At 40.6% G+C, this 15593-nt stretch overlaps 1 protein-coding gene across 1 annotated transcript in view; it reads right to left on the minus strand.

Annotated features, from left to right (window-relative positions):
• WWTR1 (WW domain containing transcription regulator 1) overlaps positions 1 to 15593 on the minus strand; it is a 122636-nt gene that overhangs the window by 30043 nt on the left and 77000 nt on the right. The gene's annotated exons all lie outside the window — the stretch shown is intronic.

Below are 15593 nucleotides of genomic sequence, written 5' to 3' on the forward strand. Positions count from 1 at the left end.
GCAACTGATTGATGTTTCTCTCTCACATAGACATTTCTCTCCCTCTCTTTCTCCCCCCTCCCCTTTGCTTTAAAATAAATAAGTAAAATCTTTAAAAACCCCAAGAGTAGGCTCAAGGCCAGGAAAGTCCCTGGACTCCGTTCTAAGCCTACACATCATTTGCCATATAAGCAGCAAACGTGGTAAAGGTAAAGGCTTCACTCCAGAATGTTTGCCTTTGCTGCACAGGGAACAGAGAGCAACAGCTCATAAAGTGCTTTGGCAGTTTCCCCAAGCCAGGAGCTGCAGACGACGGAGGAGGCCAGAGAATCACAGGCTGCCCAGCATGCCTCCTGGAATGTTTGACAAATGTCTTTTTGACCTTTTGGGCTTGCTTTTCTGTGTCCTCAGTGTGCCCATGTGTGAGCGCGCGCACACACACACACACACACACAGAGCCAAGTGAAGAAAACAAAAAGTTAGGCCCAACTACAAAACCTATCACTGGCCCGCATGGGGCTGGCCTATGTAGGCTATGGAAAAGACAGCCAGTGTGCCAATGGCCAGAAGCCGCACCTAAGCCCTAGAAAGACAAAAATTATTTTCTTTAAGTCCTTCTTCCCAATTCACATGCGAGTCTCGGGACGGAGGAAAAAAGTTCTCATCACAAGAAAAAAAATGTTTGTAACTATGTGTGGTGATAGACGTTAACTAGAATTATTGTAGTGATCATTTCATAACATATACATTGAATTACATTATACACCTCAAACTAATTAGTTATCTGTCAATTATATCTCACTTGAAAAGTAAATGAAATAATAATAATAATGTATCAATATTGGTTCATTAGTCATAACAAATACTATATTAGTAATATAGCATACTACTGTAAGATGTTAATAATATGGTAAATTGGATGAGAGGATATATAGGAACTTGATCTTGTCAATTTTTCTGTAAATCTAAAGCTGTTCTTAAAATACAGTGTGTGTGTGTGTGTGTGTGTGTGTGTGGTAACCATGTCTTCAGTTAATATCAGGACCATACTGGGTACTGTCTCTTCAATACTCACTTATAATCAGTTTTCATGGGGTATATAAAATGGGTAATTATTCAGAAGAAAACATGGTCTATAGTTATGTTCTATGGGAGTAAATAGATATTAAGTTAAAATTTAAAAAAATAATAGCTGCTTCCAGGAGTGTTCCATGGTCAAATAAGATTGGGAGGTGTTTAAACAAAGTTAAAAGAGCTTATTTTACTGCAGGATTTCTCAGAGCCCTTAATATCCTGACAACTGAGACTTTCCAAGAGGGAGATATAAAAACGCAGCACTTCTTAAACTTGGAAGACTGCTGTTGTTCTGAGTAGGAATACTGGAACACATTGGTTCACTTCGACTTAACAGATGTCTTGGCAGTACTGAATTGTACATTGGATTGAAAATGAATTAATATGTATTAAGCTCCTACTATGTGCTAACCTCTTTAAAGCTAACTAAGCAGCTACACAAGATGTGGAGCCAGAAAAGAAAACATGGCACCCAGTGGGTGTTGAACAAGGTGATTTCATGTGTTTAGAATTATGACTGCTGTTCAAGATACAAAAACACAGCAAAACAAGACATGAGGAAAGCAAGCATTTTATAAAAGACTGACAGGGCATCTGCTGAAGTTCTCCATAGCAAATGCCGATTTAATGGGAAAATTTCAAAGACGAATTAACCTGTGTATCCGTTTTCACAGATGGTGAGCAGAACCTTGCTAAAATAACTTTAGTTCCATATATTCACAATAACCTATCCTATAAATTTAGTTGGGGCTTTTTTACTTGCTTTCTATGGTAAAATGACATTAACTCTTCCAAACAATCCTTCTAACATCATCCCTTAAGAGTGTGAAGAGGAAAAGGCTGACATTGTTTTTGAAAACCTGGTTGCAACTTCCTCAGAATAGGTGAATATGCAACATTCAAGTACCACCTTTTTCAAAATAGTTGAGAATATGCAGTATTCAAGTAATATTGAGTATTGGGTAATTGGGTAGTATGCTTGATTTGAGATGTGGAAAACCAGGCAGAACAGGTGTTTAATTCAGTTTGATGTTTGGGCTAATAGATTTATATAAATTACATCAGAAACTCCATGAGAGGGAAGTGTAAGAGCTCCTGAATCCTGGACTGGGGAGCTAAAAGCTTCACCATCACTTCATTCTCTGCCCCCATTCTACAAATGCTGAAACTGAGGTCTGTCACAGTGGACTGAGAGGTCTCCTGGGACATAGCACTTTCAGTGCTAAAGCTGGGAGTGCCCAAGCAAATGGACAGATTGGTCACCCTAGGCCTGTGACCGTCCACTGCCCCAGAGCTGGCTCATGACAGTAGAACCTGTTTCCTGTTTCCGCCCTAATGTGTTCCTTGACAAAGAGAACCAGCGCCAGCCAGCACGAAATAACCACTTGATATACAGGACCACGGCCACACTGTCCAGGTTAGCTCTACCTCCATGGATTACAACTAGCTAGTTGCCTTTTTGTACCCACATTACTTGACAATCAGAGAGTCAATATCATTCCTCCACTGACTAACTTTTAAGGAAATCAAGCAGTATTTATGACACTGCAGTGCATGACTCATAAACATGTACTTGGTTAAGTGTGAAAGTCAGGGAACCTTTCCTGCTGGATTCCTGATTGAGCCATCCACACTTAAGCACTTTTAAGAAAGAGTGAACCATTCTCTTCCTGTGATTTGAACTAACTTATCTTCCTGAGGGCTGAATTTGTGCTCTTTATAAATAAGTCCTGGGAAGGAACCAAGTTGCCCCTTACTGCTCGGAACCAACCTCAGTGATATGGATCTTCCTTATAAATATAGAAAAAAAAATTTAGTGCACTTGTATGCTGGTTTGGTGTGGGCCTGGTACCTCTTTTGTGAGATGGCATCTGAGGAGACTATGGCACTCACCATGGCCAACGAAAGAGTCAAGACTGAGAACAAGGATCAGACTAATTTGAAGGTGGCGGGGCAGGATGGTTCTGGGATGCAGTTTAAGATTAAGAGTCATACACCATTGGTAAACGAATGAAAGCTTATTGGAATCGACAGGGTTTGTCAATGAGGCAGATCAGATTCTGATTTGATGGGCAGCCAATCAATAAACAGACACACCTGCACATTTGAAAATGGAGCTTGAAGATACAATCGGTGTGTTTTGGCAGCAGACGGGAGGGGGCTACTAAAAAGGGAACCTGCCACTTTACTCCAGAACTCTGCTCCTCCAGACCAAGAAGACATTCTTGCTTAAAAAACCAGCAGTTTGATTCCACCACATCCTGACTACTGCAGTATAGTTTTCTCCATTCTTTCATCTTCCCCTTCCAATAAGGGCATGAAATAACTGATGTATGTGCACAAGCACTTGCATTTTTTAAAATTAAATGGCAAACTGTATGGTTTGATTGGCATCACATGGAGATGGGATGGGGAAGAACACTGGTTCTGTGAAAATACCCGCTCCTTTCTCCGATTGTGGCATGCTCATTCAGTTCTTTATATTCTAGTACGTTATTTTGCTCTCACTGTTTAACAACAACAACAAAACATAAAAATTCTTGAATACCTTGTCTGATGGGAGAATTTTAATGTTTTTCATTTATCATTGTAAAACCAGACAATTTTGTAACATTTTTGTACATAGTTGTTACATGGAGAATAATCTGCTTTTAAGTAGGAATAAATTACTGTAAAAAAAAAAGAATCCTACATAGTTTTCCATTCAAGTCAAGCATCCCATTGTTTAAGTAAAGTTGTTTAAAATGAAAATAATAATAATAATGATTTAGTGTACTTCAAATCTGACTTGCTAAAGCACACAGTAGGTATTAAATACATTCTGCCTGAACTTAGCTTCAGAGTTTATGAGTCAGAAACTGGTAGTAAAATACCAGTTTTATTCATAAGATGATGATCATCACAGGCATTCCAGAATAAAGTAGAAATCTCTCTCCACTCCCAAAACACAAACACAAGTCTTTTTCTCCTGAGGAATGCATTTTAACCATTACTCCCATAATTTTTAAGTGGATATTTAATGAACACTAAATTTTTGTTGCTGTTCTTTCTATACGTTCAGAGCATATTCCCCGCTCAGCACCCATTTCATTTTCCTGTTTTATCATTAGTAGTTAGCCAACCCACTTTCCCCATCACACTCGTTAGAGGCGGGGCCGAGCATTCACCCTACATTGTGCCATCACTCTAGAAGTTAAGGCTGGAAGGGGCCTTAGTCCATTAGAGCAGGGTTCTCAAACTTTTCTTTAGCAGTAGGATCTTTCTCCAGAGCTCGATACATGGCATGACGCAGAGGCAACCCTCAAGTGCAGGGATTCGGTCAAAGCAGGCCTCGGGCCGACGCTGGTGCCGGCGGGCAGGTGAGCACTCAATGGCAGCCCCTTGCACTGTCTTCTCTAAGTGCTCTTGGTCTTGCTTTCACTCTGCTTTCCCTCCTGGTGTCTGGCAACTCTTATATCACAAAATATTAAACAATTTTAAAAATCTGCTGACACTGCTTTTGGAGACTCTAGATATCAACTCAGCTTTGCTTCTGTTCACATATCCCTGAAACCCTGCTGTGGGACCTTGGGACACAATTTAAAACCAATGATTTAGGCCAATTCATTCATTTTAGAGATGAAAAAACTTGGAAGGTTAAGTGATTCAGCACCAACCACAGGCATAGACTGTCAAACCTATGAAGCCCAGAGAATGTGCTAGAATGTCCTGGTTGGCGTCAGCTGTGCTGGTCACCAATGCCTGCCCTGTCCCATCCAACCTCAGTAATCAAAAATACTTACTGAGTTAAATTTGGTGACAAGAAGTATTTCCTTTTCCCTATGTCACAAAAAGAACCTAATGCAGATTAATGTAATTAACTTATTTACTACTATAAAATGGTGAAATCAGCATGGATCACATGTTATGATGGCAACCTGTTTGTGTCATCTGGTTTTACAGAATATGGCATAAGGCGTTCTTTTCAGGTCTTAAAAAAAAAGGAAAAGACAAAATCAGATAACTCTGACAAGTTACATTTCATAATTCAAGAAGGTTTAAACAAGAAGAGGTGCTTGCAGGAAGTAATGCTGTGTATGCAACAGAAAGAGGCCAAAACACACAGGTGTCCATCGTTTCTGACACATAGGCAGACCCAGCCACCAAGCTTCAAAAGTGCTTCAGAGTTAAGAGTGCCTGAGTGCAGCTACGGGTCTTTTCCTCTCTGCTGATGGACCGTCCATGGCTTAGCTCACGTGGACTGGCCAATGTCAGGTGTCAGGCAGTCCTGTCTGATGCGAAACATATGTCCACAGAGGTAGAAAGAAAAACCCAGGCACAGACCAGCCCCGACTCAGTCACGATACAATGAAGGGAAAAAGGACTGCAGACGCGTCTCTCGCCCTCGTTGTGTCTCTCTTAGGTCCTGCCAACAATGAGCTGCTTGTTTCTCCTATTTCCCAGAAACAGCATTAGCCTTCCAACAAGGTCAGCAAAAAAAGAGCAGCTTTTCACTTCATGGTGCATTTGGTTCCAAAAATCTGTAAAGTATTAAACCAAGAAGTTGTACTATCCCAACTTCACACTAAGCCCTTTCTTCCAATTCAGGGTGAGAAACGCTGTAAGGAAACTTCTCACCGGCTCAGTTGATAAGGCCCAGAGCCCTGGGACACATGTGCATTCAGCCCCACTTTCCCAGCCTCATGGTTTCAAGCCTTCAAATCACTTCCAGGTGCCCCAAAACTTGACAGGTGGACCTTCGGTTTCCCAGATGCCCCCAGCTCCTCTGGTTTTACACTTATAAACCAAGCTGCATTTACTTCACAGGGAACCTTGAATTTTCAGGATAGGAAATGAGTTTCCTACTTGCTACCCTGTTTGCCCATCTGAACAGCAATGTATCTGGCAACTCTGCTCTCCTAGGTGTAAAGATGTTAATACCGACAGCACGAGCTTTTATGTCATCCTAGCAAATGCACTACCTAAAGTGTATATTTTATTTGCATTTGAAGGAGTTAGACATCAGTTGTCATCACAGTAATATTTCCAGAACAAACTAGGGGGAAAAAATCTTATCTTTCTGGCAGTTGATTTCTTCTGGATCCTTTTGGTGTAAAGGAATCATATTTCGTTCACTGAAAGCAGCACCAGAACGTGCTACTCGGATTCCATCCAATTTCAGGGATATCTCCAGATATATCAACAATGGCCTGTGGCAGGAAGCACACCGATGAAGTTAGTGAATTTAGGCAAATAATGACCTAACTTGGAAAAAAGAGGAAATTGGGAGTTTCACTGTGCTGCTTCACAAAGTTATCTTTGTGTCTTTGAATTTAATGCCATGGCCTGGCAACAGCAGCAAAACCAAAACTGTTTTATCTCCAGACAATAGGTATACTTTCACTCCAGCAGGAAATGGAAACTCTGATTCATGCACTTATTTTCATTAGTCAGGAGAGAGTTGACTGTAGCTTTTTATTGGTCGGCTTCCCTGAATGGTTTTAAAACTACTCCAGGTGCAAAGTGTGGCAACCCAAGCTAAATATCAGAAAATGAATCTACAGCTGTTTTCCACAGAAGCAGAGAAAAATTTGCCAGTGTGGGCCACTAGTTCTTAATCTTTTTTCTTTTCGTAACATGCCATTTCAGTAAACATCCTTATTATTTAAAGAGTTCATAGCGCAGACACTATAAGAACCAGTCAATGGACTTGAATAATTGGTGAAAGAGAACATGCAATTAGTAATCAAACATGGAAAAATTATCAGCTTCACAAGAAGTCATAAAAATGCAAATAAAAGTAAGCCATTTTTCATCAAATTAGCGAAGACAATAATGTGACGTGAGTGTTTTTCATGGGTCCAGGAATACTGCGGGGACAGGGCAGGGTATAAAACAAGAATTAAATCAGGGGTAGCAGGATTAAGGGTTCTGGTACAATGACATGTCAGATTGCAGGTATTTGTGCATATGCATTTTGAGGACTGTACCCTTAGATCTAATGGGATTGCTAGTGACTCCAAAAGGATAATTACCTTTGAAATGAAAAAGTATCAAAGTACTAATAATAGTGGTGTTTGGGTGGTAGGACTATAGATGATTGTTTTCAGTGTTCTTTCTGCAGTTCATTTAACTATTCACTCACCAAATATCTGCTGAGCCCCAAGCAGGAGCAAGGCACTGCTTCTAGGTGCTAGAGATACTAACGAACAAGATGGAAAGGTCCTGGCCCTCTGGGAGCTTGTGGTCTAGTGGGGAGACAGACAAAAGCAAATGTACAGTGTAATCCTAGGGCTAAGGGCTTTGAGCAAACAAATGTGGAATGCTTTAGTCACGGAAGCTAAGGAAGACCTCTTTGAGGAGGTGATACGTGATCTAACAAAAGTCTGAATACAGTGCAGAAATCAGTGTAGGGGGCCAATCCAAGATGAGGAATAATAAATGCAAAGGTCCTAAGGTGGGAAGGTGCCTGACCTGTGGGCTTGGAGTAACTGTGCCAAACAGGGTGGTCCATGTGGCTGAGGAGCAGAGAGAGAGGGGCCAGGGCCCATGGGCCTCACAGCTGCGGTGAGCGCTGTAGTTGGCCTCTATTCCAGCGTGATAGCAATGTCCTTTTGGCTCACTGCTCCAACTGCATGGGAAACTGCCAGAGTATTTCATACACTATGGTAAAATAAAAACTTCTGAGCAAATGCAGAGTCGGAGAAATTCTGGGGGTACACCCCTCAAGATTTGTTAAAAAACGACGACAAAAACAAGACAGAAAAAACTTCCCTATACACATCTTAAACTCCCTGGCAGTTGAAAATTCTCTAGTTGGCAGGTTCCAGAGAAACCGCATTGTCCATGGGCCGTCGTCCCGTGCGTTCTCTCTCTTTGAGGAAACCCCTTCTAAACAACGGTTTTGAGAACTGACCGGGGTTTGTAGCGGAGTGAACCCTGGTTGTACCAGGTGCTACATGATTCTGGTACCTCTCACTCACTGTTCCTTCCAGCCTCCCCGTCCCAACCCCACCCCCCACTGCTAATGTAAAAATACTTTCGGGTGAAGGTGGTCAACAGACACAAACTTCTGATTACAAAATAAATCCTGGGGATGTAATGTACAGCATGGTGACTATAGTTGATAACATTGTATTGCATATTTGAAAGTTACTAAGAGAGTAGATCTTAAAAGTTCTCATCACAAGAAAATTTTGTAACTATGTGTGGTGATGGATGTTAACTAGATTTATTGTGTTTATCATTTTGGCATATATACATGTATCAAATCATTTATGCTGTATACCTAAAACTAATATGTCATATTTCAATTAAATCTTAGTTTTAAAAAATCCCATTTTCAAAAACAGAGAGCCTGGGAAATACAGGATCTGGAGGTGCCCTAGGGACTGGTTGGGATGGTCTTTCAGAAGTCACAGCTCTGCATAGCTGTGCCTGACAGGACACTGGACTAAAGAATTACAGGTTTTCTTGGGGGGAACCTGGGCTCCAAGAATTAGGTGACCATAAAGCTTAAGGCCCTGTGGTTAAAGGCCTCACTTCCTAGGGTCACAGCTGAAGAAACTGCTCCATGTTGCCATTCATTTCTTTTTAATCCTCACCTGAGGACATGCTTATTGATTTTAGAGAGAGGAGGAGGGAGAAAATGAAACATTGATCCACTGCCTCCCATATGTGCCCCGACCGGGGACCGAACCAGCAACCTAGGCATGTACCCTGACTGGAAATTGAACCTATGACCTTTCCGTTTATAGGAAGACACTCCAACAGAGTCACATCGGCCAGAGCCACGTTGGCATTCTTAATGAAGGAAAAACAGGCCAAGCTAAGGAGGGTAGAGTTGCACCTGGAAAAGGAACTAGCGAATGCAAACATATGGAAGCATGTTCCAGGAAGGAATGTCTCAGGCCGAAGCCATCCTATTTTTTAAATACGGTTTGGACCCTGGGATTCCCTCAAGTTGCAGGGGGAAAAAATTGTGCTTGAAACTGGAGTAGAGACAGAGGAGAAGACATATACAAGCAAATGAGACAAGTGGGGCTCAGAGGAGCATCCGGAGTTCACAGTGTCCCAGGCAGTGGCAGCGGGAAAACAACATCAACAGTGATGGCTGGAGTCCGGTACCTTGCACGTGCGGCTGCCCCAGCCTTCATTGTATTAGGGTGGGATGACCCAATTCCATTTGGGGAGAAGTTATAGTTCCATTCTAAATAATTCTGGCACTGCGGCAGTCGATAAGGGTGGAAATAGAATGTTTTTCTTGATAGTTAAAGTGTGAGCTTTGAAGCAGCAAAATGAAGAGTCTTGGGAGCCAGGACTAAATCAGCCATGTTAAAAATTGTTTTACTTTTTTTTTTCCAGCTCTGAAAATATTTAACTCTTGGCAAAATTGAAAACTCAGAACTCACTCTCCACTGGTGTCTGAGAAATATAATACTGGAAAGGAAAAGGACGAAAATAATATGGAATGAAATGCATGACATGTAGTACTGGGAAGAAAAACAACTTCAAATGAAACTTCCATTTATGGCTTAGTCAAAAACATATGGATGTGCGAGCTGAAAAACAGAGCCAGTGGGAAGGCTAGGTGCCTGGTTAAAAACACACTTCTTATGTTTTCATTTGAGCTGAGTTGTCTCAAATGAAATTAAAGACAACCAAGCGCTACTGAGGCCATCTTATGGGAAAAACAAATGAACTTTTTAGCCAACCCAATATATTGCTGACAAGGAATGAATACATCTAGAAGTCCTAATTTAGAAAGCTATATGATGTGTGAAATTTTAAAAAGACATACATCCAAGTATGCATATATGTATGTAGAATATTTCTAGAAAAACAGCTAATCAAAAAATATTGTAGAAAATGGTTACTGAAATGGATAGATGGTCATGATACATAAGTGAAAAAAAAGGGTACAAAAGAACGTAGAGGATTTTCCAACCTTTTTTGTTTACATTTGTATTGAAAAAAGACAAATATATATGAGAAAATGTTAGTATGATTTTGAATGGTCAAATTATAGTGTTTTACATTTTCTCATATTTTTGCTGATTAGCATTTTCTACAATCACCAAATAGTAATTACATAATATGGGGGGAGGAAAGATTCTTAAATCTTGCTGCCTCAAATACATTTAGGGGGGGTGGGCAGGATGGAGTGGAGTGGGGGGGAAATGGGACAACTGTAATAGCATAATCAATAAATATATTAAAAAAATACATTTAGGATCGTATTTTTTCCTTTTCCCCCCCTAAAAATAGCACTTAATGAGAAAAGACTACGAAGGCTTTTGTTTTGCTGGCTTCTATTATGGGATTATTTTGCTGACTCCATCACAGAGAATTATTCAGAGTCGAGCATGGCGGAGCAGCTGTCCCTGACCACCAGCAACTGCAGAACACTCGGCATAAATTTAGACTTCCAGAAAGGAAGAAGAAATCAATCTTCCAGTTGATAGGGGGTGGGGGAGGTGATGATCACACTGAAGCGGGACAACATTTCTAGAGGCCCCAAAGAGGAGACCAAAGAAAAGTGTCCAAATGTCACTTGACAGTTATCAATTTGGAACAAGTGATTGAACGACAAACCATCTCAGAATCCCTTTGCCTCAAACTTTAAGCCAAATGGTCCACAGCAAGGAAGTTCCCAAGGGCAAACTATGGGAAGTCAGCCAGCAGATAGTACTAAAACTGTCAAAATTATTTTTAAAACTCTCAACAGAGGCCCACAGCTTGGTGAGAAGATTAGATTCTGTTAAAAATAAATAAATACATGAAGGTAGTGCTCACAAAGAAATGACTAAGGAAAAGCTTGACCTGGCCTTCACTTCCTTCCTATGAGGCTCTGATCTTCTTCGGGGTACAGGACGCCAGTCTGGAATTTTAGGCCTGCAGAGCCTGACTTTCTAGCCGACTCTCAGGAAGCAAAGTTAAGACAGGCTTACACACTTAGCCTGTGAATTTGGACAATTACAGTTCAGTAATCTGAATCCCAAACTGAAACATTTCCCTGAGTTTTTGAAGTTTACATGGTATGACTGGGGTCAAAACTTTCTGGAAAGTGGCTTCAGCATTCACTCACCCACTTGGTGACAAATGCCAATGCCATAATTAATGTCTATTTTGGGCAAAGAAGCCGGTCTTTGTCCAAAAAGTAGGTGAGCATTCTGGAGTTCTTTTCAGGTACCTCAGCTTAAAGATTTAATGCCTGAGTGGGGTTTGGCCATTTATTATGATGGCATTCTCCAACCGGGGTGCTAAAACACACAATTCTCTTGTGGTTCCTGTACCTGGCTGATGACCAGAGTCATCTGGGCACATGAAACAGCACCCATTTCCAGACCCACCCTATAATTGTCTGAAACAGGATATCCTGGGGTTGGGGCCCAGGCAGTATTCCCCCAGCAGCAGCCCATGACTGTTCTTTGGGGAGCAATCAGACTGCTGGATTCAGAACATGCATGTTGGACAAATACCCCATGGGATACAACTAGTGCTAGACCTGGGCCCTGACTTGGAAAAACACTGAACTTGGAGAACAGGAAATGACTTGTTAGTCAAAGGCAGACTAGGTCAACTGCCTAAGCTTCACTATTCAAGGTTCTGCCCATATTACCCATGAGGATTAGGGGTGGGGGGTTAGAGCTTTCTTCCCAATACCGAACCCTCCTTTCCCACCATAAAAAGCACACCAAGCAATTCTCCTTTTTTTTTCCCTTCTAGCTACTATAAAAGTTATATAACCATATTACAGAAAAAATAAAGGGAATCACCCCCAATCTAAAAGTCTTACTATAATCACTATTAACATTTAAAAATGCATAACTGACTTATTCTACAAAATTGTGCACCTGTGCCACATAATGCACTTGGTTGGCTGGGGGCTGGAAATACACAGATGGACAGCAAAATCTTGTGGGAAAAGAGAATCTGAGAAAAGTGTTCTAAAAATAAAATTATAATTATAGCATAAGCAATTTTGCCTGTTTATAATATTAGACTGACAAAGTTTTCTATGTGCCACATAGTCCTTATAGCTATTATTTTAATGGTTAAAATATATAAATTTTTTATATTGCAGGCATTTAATGGGGGGTGGGCTATATTATAAATAACACCTTTTGGAAAAGATTTCCAAAGTGTTCATCTAGCAACTACATAGGAATTTTGTCTTGAAGGATATTTTCTTAGGAAAATTGTGGCAAACAGTTTTCATTGCTCTTGAGACTTATTAAACATGAGATTTCCTACCTAAATTCATAAATTTCATCTAATAAAATCTACAAGGCTTCATTACCTAATCTTAACATATCAAGATAAATAAAAACGGATCTAAGTAAAAGATTCATGCATATTAAGATAAATAAAATATGCCATGAAAACACAAAGTTCATTTCTTTACATGCGATTTTGTTCTATTTTATGGCACAAGAGGAACTGAATCAGTTGAGGCCCTGGCTGGATAGCTCACTTGGTTAGAGTGTAGTCCTAATACATCTAGGTTGTGGCTTCGATCCTGGGTCAGGGCACACACAAGAATCGAGTAATGAATTCATACATAAGTGGAATAACAAATCAATGTTTCTCTGTCTTTTGCTCTCTCTCTCCTCTCGCCCTTCCTCTCTCCAAAACTAAAAATATAAATAAAAAAAAAAAATCAGTTGATAATTTGTTTTCAGCACCCATTTCACATAGTCCTTAAAAACCTTAAAAGAAAGGAACTGTAATGAATCTCCTTTTGGAAAATCCAAAAAGCAGTCTTCAATAATGCTGACTAAATAGAATAAATTTTGACAATAGATGGCTTCCTCCAATCTAAGAAGAAATTATAACACTGATTTTCTACAGAGTTTAGAACACTGTTCCTTCTTTTTCTAGTCAAGGGGGGGAAATACTTTTACACCTGAAATGAATACGAAATAATATTGAATGTAAACTGTAATTAGAAAATAAAATTTAAAAAGAACGCCTTTTTACCGGAAGCCTTTCCCTTTTCCCCAGTACCTACCAGTCTCCCTTCCCTCCCATAAATACCCATTTCTTACCACCCCAGCCCTACCAAAGCCCCATCACCTCTACCCTCCCCTACAGAGTCCACAGGTTTTCCGTTTGTCTTTGGGTTTATGTGTGTGTGTGTTTGTGCTAGTGCACTTTAGGCTAATTTGTCCTGCAGAAACCACAAAGTTCAAAAAGTAGTGAGAATATCAGAGCTGGAAAAAACACAGTAGCCAGATGTGTCTGCCATGAACTCGCTACATAAAGTCAATAAGAAAAAAAAAAAAAAAACCTGGAAAAAGAAAAAAAATTAAACTCCTACATATAAATCTGACATTTAACAAACTTTCAAGCTACCTTTCTACATGCTTTAAGCAATGCTAGGCCATTTTATTTGCTTTTGATAAAATGGTTTGAAGTGTCTCTGTACACTTCCTAGAGGGAAGAATGAGCCAACTTAGCAAATGAGCACAGACAAGATTTTCTTTCCATCTTGTCTTGAAAAGCATGCTTTGCAAAAAAAAAAAGCCACACATATGTTTATAATTTGAAGTACAGATGAAGACAGACCTGGAGGACGTTGACTCTGGCCTGGGGGATGGCACACCTTCAAAGGGGTAAATGTGTGTGTGTGTGTGTGTGTGTGTGTGTGTGTGTGTGATATTTTAAAAATTCCTATAGCATTAAAAATACACTCTGGCTGCACTTAACCACAAGTCTCTAAACCAGCTAGGGCTGGCAGTCTGATGAAGTTTTTATGCAGTTTATTTTTCCTGTCCTGTCTGGGAGGATACTGGCACCCCCAGCTGGGGCCTCATTCCAGCAAAGAGGTCATTAATGTGTGACAGGAGCCCAACACACCATGGTTTATGATTGCTAGGATTATCACCAAAAAGGCAAAACTGTATTTCACTTTCTCTTGGCAAAAACATTTTAAAACAGTCCTGGCCAGGTAGCTTAGGTAGAGCATTGTCCCGATGTACAAGGTTGTGGGTTCCGTCCCCAGTCAGGGCACATACAAGAACCAACCAATGAATGAGTAAATAAGCAGAACAGCAGCTCCATGTTTCTCTCTCCCCGCCTCCTTCCTCTCTTTAAAATCAATAAAATTAAAAATTTTTAAAGTTTTTTTTAAAACATGGGGATATGTTAAGTAACCACATGATTTCAGCTCTTCACAAACCCCCGTCAAAGATGTGACAGTTGAGAAGCCAGGTCACCAGCACATTCCTTTCATTCGTCACAACTGCCGTCTGGGGTTAAAGATTATTTTAGTAATGTGTAAGCAAAGGTGCCCAAGTGATAAAAGTTGTAGGCACCACGTCTGGGTTTTCCCGAGGAGGAAGTACACAGGCTCTTCCTTCGGTACACAGGGGCCAGAAACATGAGAGAAAACCAGGCTACCAGCTAACAATGAGGTTTTCTTTTTAAAATTGAATTTACTGGGGTGACATGGAAAATTATATAGGTATCAGGTGCACAGTTCTATAATTCATCATCTCTACATTGTATTGTGTGTTCACCACCCCAAGTCAAGTCTTCTTCCATCGCCATCTATCCTCCTTTTACCCTCCTCCACTCTCCCCCTCCCCCCACCACTCCCATTTCCCTCTGCTAACAAGGCACGTTTTGGGGCCTTTCTCTAGGCCAAGTACCAAGGCATGGACGACCTAAGCACTCAAAACAACTTTTCCGAGGCAGGTACTCTCATTGCCACCATTTTACACACAAGGCAAAGGAGACTCAGAGAGGTTAAATAGCAAAAGCAATTCATAAATGTTGAACCCAACAGAAACTCAGTTCTGACTTCAAGTTCTTCCCATTAAGCACTAAACAAAAAGGTCCCCTGCCCTCCACCTCACCCCCATTACCTCCCTAAAACCCTGATTTCTTTAGCAGGCTCCATTTTTCCCCAAGCCCATTGTTCTATATATTATAATAGGGCCTGTGTGGAGTCTATTTCACTTTTTTAACCCCTTCAAAAATGTTAGTGGTTATTAATAGTTATCAATCATACAGACAACCCATTCAAAAGATCCTATCCTGTTTGTGTTATGGGAAAAAAGAAAAGTCAACTTTCAGAAGTGCAGTGATTTCCCCCTTCACGGTGTTACGTAAAGGTGAGGATGACAAACGAGGTGTCAGCCTCTCAAGGGATGGGCCTTCACCCAGTGGTGATCTCTCCTGTTTACTATCTGAAGTCCTCCAAGGTCTCCCTTTCTTCCTCCATTCACTGAGTATCTCTGCGGACACACATTCAAAGATCTTCTCAGACAGAATCACATGGGATAAAACCTGACAGAAAACATAATTTGGCAAATGCAAAAGCAAACATTTTAGTTTAAAACCAGACAAAGCTGAAAATAGTGATTTGAAAAAAGTGCCAAAACATTTTTTCCCTTGCAGAATATTTTATTTTACTTCGGCATTTGAAAAATCAGTGAATTTAGATCCACAACAACTCTGCCATCCTGTAGAGGGATGCCTTTGCACCGCACAGTGATGCAGCCTGACAAAGGATGCTCTATTTGTACAAAGTCACCCATCCAGGATGCCTTTAA

The sequence above is a fragment of the Desmodus rotundus genome, chromosome 2, assembly GCF_022682495.2.
Source record: "Desmodus rotundus isolate HL8 chromosome 2, HLdesRot8A.1, whole genome shotgun sequence".
NCBI lineage: Eukaryota > Metazoa > Chordata > Mammalia > Chiroptera > Phyllostomidae > Desmodus > Desmodus rotundus.